Genomic DNA, 9,503 nt, shown 5'->3' with positions numbered 1-9,503 from the left:
CCGGTGGCTTAAACTCACTCCAGGCGCGTGTGCGTGCGTGCCCAAGATCCTGAGAGGAGAATGGAGGAGAAGGGATTGCAGCGTGGCCATCCCCCCGGGGGGTGATTTCTCGCTTTCTGTCTCTCTGTCTGTCTCTGTCTGTCTGGCGAGTGCACGTGCCCTATAGCAAAAACCCTCTAAAAAAAAAAAAAAAAAGAAATCAAGAATTAAAAGAACTTGCTTCGACCTAAGAATATGTGTAAAATCCAATAGCTGCCCATGGCTTCTATCTAAAAGCAAGAACAATACCAGGATATCTGCTCTCAACACTTCTATTTAATATCATACTGAATGTCTTAGCCTGTATAATTAGAAAAGAAAAGGAAATAAAAGTATACCTATAGCAAAAGAAGAAATAAAACTCTGGTGGGAATGTCAGATAGTACAGCCATTTTGGAAAATAGTTAGATAGTCTCTTTCTAAAGTAAATAGAGACTTACCATACGATCTTGCAATCCACTCCAAGGTATTTACTCAAGAGGAATGACAACACATGATAGCACAAAAAAATGTGTTTATGAATATTCATAGCAGCTTTATTCATAATAGCTAAACACTGGAAGCAATTCAAATGTCCATTAATTGGTGGATACTTGAAAACTGCAGCATAGCCATATTGAGGAATACCACTTGGCAATACAAAGCAACTACAAACTAATACCTGTGACAGTGGAGATGAATTTCAAGGACATTAAGCTGAGTGAGAGAAGTCAAACTGTTGAAGAAAACCAGACGCTGAGGATTGGAAGGCAGAGATTAGAAATGTCAGCAGGCACAGAGGAATTACCACTCTAAATCTCCGGCCCCCACTGGGGGTTGGACAAGGTCTTTTATGGGGAATTGGGGATGGAGAGGTCTCAGGCTCAGAACCTGTCATTCCAGCAAGTTCAACAGCTTCAAAGGTATGAGGCAGAGAAGCAGGAAGACTAATCTACTTGAGGTACTAATCTATTCAAAGTACTAATCCACCCAAGGTTTTCAGGTTACCCACTATCTCCAGGGAAGGGCAGTAAGTTTGCTGAGGGCAGAAACCTTAGACAGCTATCAGCTCTGAGTTACTCCTGAGTTCAGAGTCTGGGCATATCAGGAGAGCGGTTTAAAGACAATAGGAGTGCTAATCACTCTGTTTGCGCTTAGGCAAAGGAGAAGGCAAGTTTCTAGTCATAGGAATTTAATAGTTTATAATGGAGGCGCTCCTCCAAGATGGAGTCTCACCTACTTCAAAACAAAAAAGGCGAAAAACTACATTGTAATGACAGAATCAGATTGGTAGTTGCTGGAGGGTGGGGAGAAGGAATCAACTACGAAAAGAGCACAAGGAAGTTTTCAGAATGGGAAAATTTATATATATGTATATATATATATAAATTATAGTTGTCAGAAAAGTCATGATGCATTTTTGCATAGAAAAACATAGAAAAATGTCATGACTTTCCCAATGACCCAATATATTTAAAAATTTTTCAGAGGGCATGAGCACTTACTTGCTAGTGAGAGACAGAAAGTCAGAGAGGAGAAAGCGAAAGCACTTTCAAAGGGACATGGTCATGCCGCAGTCCTTTTTCCACGTCACCGTCCTGTTGGTATTTGAAGCACACACACGTATACATCCAACAGCATGCTTTTCAAGTTGCCAGGGCTGGGATTCAAACGATATGGTTAGCCATATGGAATCAAGTTCCTTATTATGAGGCCACAGGGCCAATCTGAATTACTATATATCTTAATGCTTACGGTGATAACATGTTTACACACAATTACCAAATTTTATCAAAGTATAAATACTTTGTTTTTTATTTTTATTTATTTATTTTTTTGGAGAGATTTTTGCCATAGGGCACGTGTGTTCGCCAGACAGACAGAGACAGACAGAGAGAGAGAAAGTGAGAAATCATCCCCCAGGGGGGATGGCCATGCCGCAATCCCTTCTCCTCCATTCTCTCAGGATCTTGGGCACGCACGCACACGCGCCCTGCGTGAGTTTTAAGCCACCAGGTCTGGGACGCAAGTCGCGGTTGACTACGTGGGAGTCCAGCGACATAGCCATTACGCTAACTGCTGGTCCCGAAAGTATATATAATTTGTAATTTTGTAAAAAAACACGTTTTTTGTTTGGTTTTGTTTCTTTTAAGTGGGCAAAAACTTGGCCACACCGAGCCTGGTTTAACTTATCACTTAAGTCAGCTCAGTTTTCCCTTCTGTACAATAGAGATGAGATCTTTGTGCAGAATTATGACGGTGAATAAGCAGGATAAGTGTTCCTGTCATCAAGTAAATGCTCAATGTTCATAAGCTGCAGTGATAAAGGAAGGCCCCAGGGATATAGAAAGCACATTCTAGGGAGCGAAGAAGCTGTGGAGAGGTGCAGGGATGAGTGAGCAGGAACTGGAAGTTGCTCAGTCTGGCGGGAGCACAGAGAGGGGAAACATGGGACATGAAGGAGACATGGTGGGAGCCAGATCACTAAAGTTCTCCACTTGTCATATTAATGAGTTTGGAATTTAGTTGGAGGTCCCTGAGAGTTATTACAGAGATAGTACAATGCAATACTTAATTGTGTTTTAGAGGCAGAATGGGTTTGAATCCTGGTTTTATCACTTATTAACTGTGAAACATTGGAAGGTTCCTTAAATTCTCAGGAGCTGTCTCACCTGTAAAAAGAAAAGAAAATCACTTCACTGAGACCAGCGGTTGGTATAATGGCTACGTCACTGGACTCTCATGTACCCGACTATGGTTCGAGTCCCGGACCCAATGACTTAAACTCATGCTAAGCACGTGTGCATGCCCAAGATCCCAAGAAGAGAATGGAGGAGAAGGGATTGTGGCATGGGCATCCCCCCTGGGATGGCTTTCTGTCTCTCTCTGTCCTGGTGAGCGCATTCAGCCTATAGCAAAAACCTCTCAAAAAAAAAAAAAGAAAAAGAAAAATCACTTCACTTTACAAGGACTAAACAAGGGGTGTGTTTTTCACATTCTCTGGCATGCAGTAAGCCTCAGCAATGGAACTTGTATTCAGGGTGTGGACAGTGGTGTGCAGACTTTTGGCAGCAGGGAGCCTGTGAGAAGCCTGTTTCCTTTTCTGGGTGAGAATTGAAGGTGAACTGAGGAAAGGCAATGATAATAAGCACAGAACAAGAGACAGGCTGGAAGAACATCCAGGACATAGAATCAGCACAACGCCAGGGCTGATGAGGTGCTCATGAGGGTGAGGAAGGAATCAGAGAGGTAGTGTTCACAGAGATTCTGGTCTGGGGGTGGAGCCATTTACCTTGATTTGGAAAACACAAGGCCCCCAATTCCCACGTTACCTCCTCCCTGAAGGAGGAACATATGTCCCTATTATAACCCCAAAAGTTGCGGTGTTATGTAGGATTGTTGATTGGAGGTAAGAGGGTATCAGTAGGTCTGGAAGGAGCAGTGGTTCCTGGGTGGACACTAGGAAAGAGAAAACAGATTGCACTTAAGATGTAAAATGAAGGACTGGCTTCACCGCAAAAGGAAGTCTACATCGTCTCATTGTAATTCCCTCTGTGACTCTAAAAAGTACTGACATACAATCTAAGTGAAAAACACCGCTAGGATTGGCCCCATGGCCTATGAACTTCAAAAATTACGTAGAAAGGGGCCAGCAGGTGGCATAGTGGTTAAGGCACTGGACTCCCACAGGGTTGATTGTGATTCACATGCTGGGTGTCTTTGTGTGTGTGCCCAAACCCTGAGAGGAAAATGGAGGAGAAGGGATTGCGGTGTGGCCATTCCTCCTGGGGTGTGAGTTCTTAATTTCTGTCTCTCTGGTGAGTGCTCATGCCCTATAGCAAAACTCTCTCAAAAAAAAAAAAATTACATAGAAAAATGGAATCAAAGTATAAGTTTATTCTGGCACACAAACAATTTAAAATCAGTGCATAGTTTTTCTTTTCTTGTTTTTCTTTTATTTTTTTGTAGAAGTATTTGCCTTAGGGTGTGTGTGCTCACTAGAGAGAGAGAGAGAGAGAGAGAGAGAGAGAGAGAGAGCTAGAGACAGTGAGAAGGAAAGTGAGAAATCACCCCCTGGGGGGGGGGGGAGAGCCCTGCCACAATCCCTTCTCCTCCATTCTTCTCCCAGTGTCTTGGACATGCACACACACACACACAGTGTGAGCTTTTAGTCACCTGGTCTGGAACTCAAACTGCAATCAGCCATATGGGAGTTCAATGATATATCGCTATGCCCTCTGGTGACCCCGCATAATTTTTCTTTTTTCAAATTTTAATTGTTGTAAGGTGTGCATGCTCTCCAGAGAGAGACAGAGAGGCAGAGAGAGAGAGAAAGTGAGAAAGGGTGGATGGCCATGATGCGATGACATAGTCTTTCATAATATACATTTTCCATAAACTTCTTAAAGACCCTACATATGTTATTTGAAATGTGGATGGATTTTTCCACCGGTAGCAATGGAGGGAGGCTTTTCTGGTTAAAGGCAGTAGCACTGGTAAAGATACGCAGGTGAGAAAATTCAAGCTGTATGCCAGTGTTGTCATTTAGGGCTGCTGTGAGAGGGCAGTATAGACTAGAAGTCTTACACAACAGACATTGATTGTTATACAGTTCTGAAAGCCAGAAGTCCAAGATGAAGGCGTCAGCGAGGTTGATTCCCTCTCCAGGTCTCGCCTCAGCTTCTGGGGTGTGCTGGCACTCTTTGGTCGCCGTTGGCTTGTGGAAGTGTCACCCTGATCTCTGCCTTCATCTTCACATAGTGTTTTCCTTGTGTCTCGTCACTTGTGTGTGTCTTTGTGTTAAAAATTTCCTTTTTATAATGACATCAATCACGCTAGATTAGGGTTGCACTGTACATATCTTGTCTTAACTAATTCCATCTGTAACAATTCCATGTACAAACAATTGCACATTTTGAAGTACTGGGGGTTAGGATTTCAACATATGAATTTTGGGGGACAGAGAGACACAATTTAACACTTAATAATTAGTTCAAAGGGTCTTAAAAGAGGTCATGAAAAATATGTATTACCAAAAACCTATGCATGGATTTTAAGATTTTTTTTGTGCCAAAATAAACTCATACTTTAATTCTACCTTTCCATGAACTTTTTGAAGTCTCCGTGTATGAGGCTGTATATAATATGTTGCTGATATATGAGGCTTGTAGTGAGAAGAGTAGAGGAAAGTGAGAGCAGGAAAAAGAGAGAGAGAGAGAAAGACCTTGTCAAGCTTTTCAATAAAATAATAGAAGTAATAATGATAATAACAATAGGGGCCAGCAGGTGGTATAGTAGTTAAGATGCTGGACTCCCATGTGGCTCAGCACAGTTCAAGTCCCGGACCCAGTGACTTGAAACATACTGGGTGCGTGTGCATGTGTGCCCAAAATTTCAAGAGGAGAATAGAAGAGAAGAGATTGCAGCATGGCCATCAGCCTGGGGGTGATTTCTTTCTTTCTATCGCTCCAGTGAGCGTACATGTCCTATTGCAAAAATCTCTCCAAATAATCATAAGAATAATAACAACAATAATAATACTGGAAGACATCTGTTGAGCAGTTTTATTATTCTGGGTATTATTCTCAGCACCTCCCGTGTATTAGAGCACTTAATCCTTATTATTCTTACAGTTGTAGAAATCGAGGCACAGAGAATATCTTGCTCAACTTTGAAACTTTCCTGAAATTACTTCAAAAAGATCTCAATAAGAAAAGAAAAAAGAAAGGAAATGAAGAGAGGTCACATTCTCTGTGGTGCAGGGAAACCGCTTTAATCAGGTTCCTGGAAGCTGGCTCAGGGTGGCTCTTCATCAGCCAGCCTGAATCGTCCTTTCTCTCCTGAAAGTCGACTGGTCAGGGAGCTTTGAGTCAGACTTGAGTCATAAATGTGGTATGTTCTCCACGCAGAAAACAAACTGTTTTTTTAAGCCACCAAGGAAAGGTTTGAATAAAGTAAATGTACTTCTGGGGTCATCTCTGACTCAGGATTTTCTAAATGGCTCACTGTTTACCACCAAGTTTGTGCCCTGGACATCCTCGCTCTGAAAGGTGTTCTTGTAACACCTTTTCCCAGTCTGTCCTGGAACCACACTTCGAATGTCTTCTCAAATACGAATCGAATGTTACTAATAATTCCAAAGCTGAGCAAGACAGTCCTATGGGTCTCGGTGCAGAAGGAAAAGGAAGAGTTGAGTGGGAGATTATTCTTTTCTCATTATTCAGGTAAAGAGTTATGATTTTTGTACAAATACTATCTCTGGTCTTTCCGCGTTGCTCTTGGAACTCAAAACTAGGGGCATTAGGTGGTATAGTGTTTAAGGCACTGGACTCCCATTTGCCTGACTGAGGTTTGCGCTCCGGACCTGGTGGCTTGAAAGTCATGTCAGGCGTGTGTGCATGCATACCTAAAATCTTAGGAAGAGAATGAGAGGAGAGGGAATTGTGGAATGGCCGTCCTCACTGGAGGGTGATTTCTTACTTTCCCTTTCACCATCTCTCCCTGTCTCTTTCCAGTGAGCATATGCACTCTGTTGCAAAAACCATAAAAGAAACAAAAAAGTCAAGAGTCCAATCAGGCCTGGAGTCAGAGAAAATCCAGAGGAGGAAGAGAGAGAGAGTTCCAAGTTGTTTCTGTTGTCTTTTTTTTTTTTTTCTGGAGAGGTTTTTGCTTTAGGGTGCATGTGCTCACCAGAAAGACAGAGAGATAGAAAGTGAGAAACCACCCCCCCAGGGGGGATGGCCATGCCGTAATTCCTTCTCCTCCATTTTCCTCTCAGGAACTTGAGCATACATGCACACGTGCCTGATATGAGTAAGCCACCAGGTCTGGGACTCAAACTGCAGTTGACTACATGGAAGTCAAGCGACATAGTCATTACACCAACTGCTGGTCCCTGTTTCTGGGGACTCTATTTCTTTTTTTAAAAAAAGTTTTTTCAAAAATTTAATTTATTCATATATATATAGAGAGAGTCACCTTCCACAGAGTCTTGTGCTGGATCTTGTCTCATCTAACCAGGACCATGGTTGCGCTTACATTCAGTGTGTACATGTTATCTGGGGAATTGAACTCTCATTCTTCCAAATGGCTCTGGCCGTGAAAAGTGGTGCACACTATACCACCATAGCATACCACCACAGCTGAGTCTGTTAAGATTTTTTTAGTTTTTGTTTCTGTTACCCCAGACCCAGGAATATTATCCAGAGATGTTAGTGATAATCAGACTGTTTTTTTTTTTTTTTTGAGAGTTCTTTTTTGCTATAGGGTGTGTATATTCGCTGGAGAGACAGGGAGAGAGAAAGTGAGAAATCACCCTCCCAGAGAGGATGATCACACTAATTCCTTCTCCTCCATTCTCTTCTCGGGATTTTGGGCACACATGCATGTGTTCTCTGTGTGAGTTTCAAGTCACTGGGTCTTGGACTTGGACCTTGGTTGGCCACGTGGGAGTCAGAGTCTTCCCCGCCACACCCCCTGCTATAAATAAAGAGATTCTTTTTTTTTTTTTTTTTGGAGAGGTTTTTACTATAGGGTGCGTGTGCGCGCCAGAAAGAGAGACAGAGAGACAGAAAGCAAGAAATCACCCCCCAGGGGGGATGGCCACACCGCAATCCCTTCTCCTCCATCCTCCTCTTGGGATCTTGGGCACGCACGCGCACGAGCCCAGCATGAGTTTAAGCCACCAGGTCCAGGACTTGAACCGCAGTCGACTATATGGGAGTCCAGCAACATAGCCATTATGCTAACTCCTGGTCCCTAAATAAAGAGATTAAGCAGCCTCCCCTGAAAGTAGACTGAGCCATCAGACCATGCACTTTCAGTGATCAAAGAATTGAAAAAGCACACGTTGAATGCACATTTAGAGATCAGCTAGTGCATGCCAGATGGGTTTGGAGAGAAAGAAGCCAAGGCAACGGTAGTGACTCGCCAACGTCACAGAGCTTGTTCTTCTGGATCAGGTTCTGTCCTCTCCTGTGCATGGAATGTCCATGATTTGCTGGGGACTTAAGTGTGTGCCCAAGATCCTGATGAACTGGAGGGTCTGAGAAAGGGGTTTGCTGTGTGACACAGCCCTGTGGAGGGTGTTTTCTCTCTCTTTCTTCCTCTCAGGCATGCATGCATTTCTCATCATGACTAAAATAAACTATAAAAAGAGAAATATGTGTTCATATATCATTTTCTCTTTAGGAATTAGTCAGATCACATCTGTACTGGGGGCACTGGAAGTTTTTCCAGGGCCTTAGAAAGCAGGGAAACTCTGTATGTTTGAATATACATTGGCTACATATTGGTCTCAGAAAACAGTTTAAGTTTTCAGAAAATTTGTAGGTTGAATTTCATTACTGATTTTTTTCAGTGCTATAACTTCTTGATGTTTGTTTTATATTCTCATCTTCACCTGCCCACTTCACTGAGTCAGCGCCTCACTCATAAAGCATCTATCTTCCCCATCCAAAGTAAACCAATCACAGTGGAAGCTTGGCCAACGTCATAAAATTTTAAAACCACGGGTCAACAATAACATCCATTTCTCACTGGAAATCAACCTAGCAACCGCCATATATTCACCACTACTCTTTTTTTGGACTGCAAATAGGACTTATTCATTGTAAGAAGTCATTTCCACTTTGTCTCGGTTGTTTGCCAACTCAATCTTACTGGTCTACTTTGGCATATAAACTCTATTTTAAGTTTGTGTTTATTTAATTAGGCAGTTCCCTTTTGCTACTCTCTAACTCAGTTTCATTCTCCTGTTTGTCACTTCTCATGTCATAGTCCTTTTTCTTTTTTTCCTTTTTAATTTGCCAGAGGGTGGTGCATATACTCTCCAGAGAGAGAAAGATGGAGAAAACACCCTCTCTCCCCAGTGGGCATGGTTACACAACAATCTCTTCTCTTCCATTTCTCCATCCTGTCAGGATTTGGGCCATGTAGACACATGCACGTGGAAAATTTCTCAAGCTGCTGGGGCCAGAATTTAAACCTCTTGGTTAGTCACATGGGATCTGGCTCCCTTAACCACTAGCCTTCAGAAATGGCTCTTTTCTTGTGACCTTTTGGACTTGCATGTCCTTTTGTATAACTGAACAGTTTTTGCTTGAAGATATAATAGGATTGTGAGTTAAAAACAGAATACCGAATATTATTTGGGACATAGTTTATAGGATGCCATGCAAGCTCAGGATAAACATGTACAAATAATTACTCATCTATCTGAAATTCCAATGAAATTTTAATTAAATTTCAGCATCTTTAATTTTTTTTCTGCTATAGGGTGCTTGTGCTCGCCAGAGAGACAAAGAGAGAGAGACAGAAAGCAAGAAATCACCCCTCAGGGGGGATGGCCATGCTGCAATCCTTTCTCCTCCATTCTCCTCTTGGGATATTGGGCACACAAGCACATGAACCTGGCATGAATTTAAGCCACCGGATCCAGGACTTGAACTGCAGTCGACTACGTGGGAGTCCAGAGACATAGCCAT

Source organism: Tupaia chinensis, unplaced genomic scaffold, assembly GCF_000334495.1.
Source record: "Tupaia chinensis unplaced genomic scaffold, TupChi_1.0 Scaffold000532_1, whole genome shotgun sequence".
NCBI classification, from domain to species: Eukaryota; Metazoa; Chordata; class Mammalia; order Scandentia; family Tupaiidae; genus Tupaia; species Tupaia belangeri.
The sequence above is the reverse complement of the archived record's forward strand: the minus strand, read 5'-3'. Positions refer to the sequence as shown.